This window comes from Carlito syrichta, unplaced genomic scaffold (genome assembly GCF_000164805.1).
Source record: "Carlito syrichta isolate Samal-C Ts95f unplaced genomic scaffold, Tarsius_syrichta-2.0.1 Scaffold308816, whole genome shotgun sequence".
Lineage (NCBI taxonomy): Eukaryota > Metazoa > Chordata > Mammalia > Primates > Tarsiidae > Carlito > Carlito syrichta.
The window spans coordinates 307,079-308,487 of record NW_007252912.1 but is presented as its reverse complement, the minus strand read 5'-3'; positions in this window follow the sequence as shown (position 1 = coordinate 308,487).

Sequence of the window (1,409 nt, the reverse complement as noted above, 5' to 3'; positions counted from 1 at the left end):
GGCGTCACATAGCCGGCTGGGCTGGCCGCCGAGATCGCCTGACGGCGGAGCGGGCTCGGGGAGGCGGGGCGCGGGCGCCCAAGGGGCCGGGAGAGTGTTGAGGGCGGCGGCGGGGTGCGGAGGCCGGGCAGGGGGTTCTGCCTTCCCCCACGCTTAGAAACGCCGCGCGCTCCTCTCCAAGCGGGCGCCGGGCGCCGGGTGCCGGCTGGGGAACCTCCGCGCCTGGAAAGGTCTTTCAGGCAGGGCTGTCCTAGCCTGAGTGAAAGACCCCAGTTCTGAAAAGCCTGGAAACAGCACAACAGCGGGTGGGGGTGTGTGTGTGTGTGTGTGTTTTCCATGGAAGTGCCTGGAAACAACACGAGTGTTTGTGTATGTATATGTGTGTGTATGTGTTTTTCCTGGAAAAGTCTGGAAACACAACGGATGTGTGGGGGGAGTGGGGAGGAGAATTTTCTTGGAAAAGCCTGGAAACAACACAACGAGTGTGTGTGTGTGTGTGCGTGTGTGTGTGCGTGTATTTTCCCTGGAAAAGCCTGGAAACAACACAACAGGTGCGCGCGCGTTTTCCCTAGTTCAGAAAAGCCTGAACTCAACAAAACGAATGTGTGTGTGTTTTCCCTGGAAACAATAAAATGGGTGTGTTTTCCCCAGTTCTGAAAAACTTGGAAACAACCAAACGAGTGTGTGTGTGTTTCCACTTAACTGGCAGATCCTATTCTCTCTGTGTGTGTGTGTGTGTGTGTGTGTGTGTGTGTTTATTGAACTGGTATCCTGTGTCTTCTCTCCCCCCACCCTCCAGTAACCACAGATGAGATTCTGTCCTCCTCTTAACCCTTTATCGTGAGGGAACAGGTTCAGAATGGAAAGTTGGTAGAGCCAGGGTTTGAACCTTACTCCACAGTTGGGTCTCTGAACCTTTATTATCTACCACTGACATCTGAAGAGGCTTCCAGGCCAAACATAGCCATTGCTGCAGAGAAAGCCCGCTCTGGAGAGAGGGTCTCTATGTAGCAGCCAGTGTCTGTCCTTTCAGGTAACATGCATGGAGCCCCTGATTGTGAGGCACAGTGCTGGGGGTCTTGCAGTGAACCAGGCAGCCAGGCCTAGCCCAACAGCACTCTGTTGTCCTGGGCATTCCCAGGAGGGCTGTGATAAGGCTGATAGAATGAAGCTAACTCTAAGGGAAAGGGAGACATCTGAAAGCCCCCACCAATCAGGGATTTGCAACTGTCCAGCCCTACCCTGCTCTGCCCCAGGAGACTAAGGCGCCGGGCTCACCTAGCCAACAGACACGTGATGGGATTCCTGACACCAGGAAGACAAAAGATACTTCCACACAGGGCCTCCTTGCAGAAACCAGAGACCCATCACCACTGGGATGGGACTGGGCAGAGAGGCCAAGCAGCTCC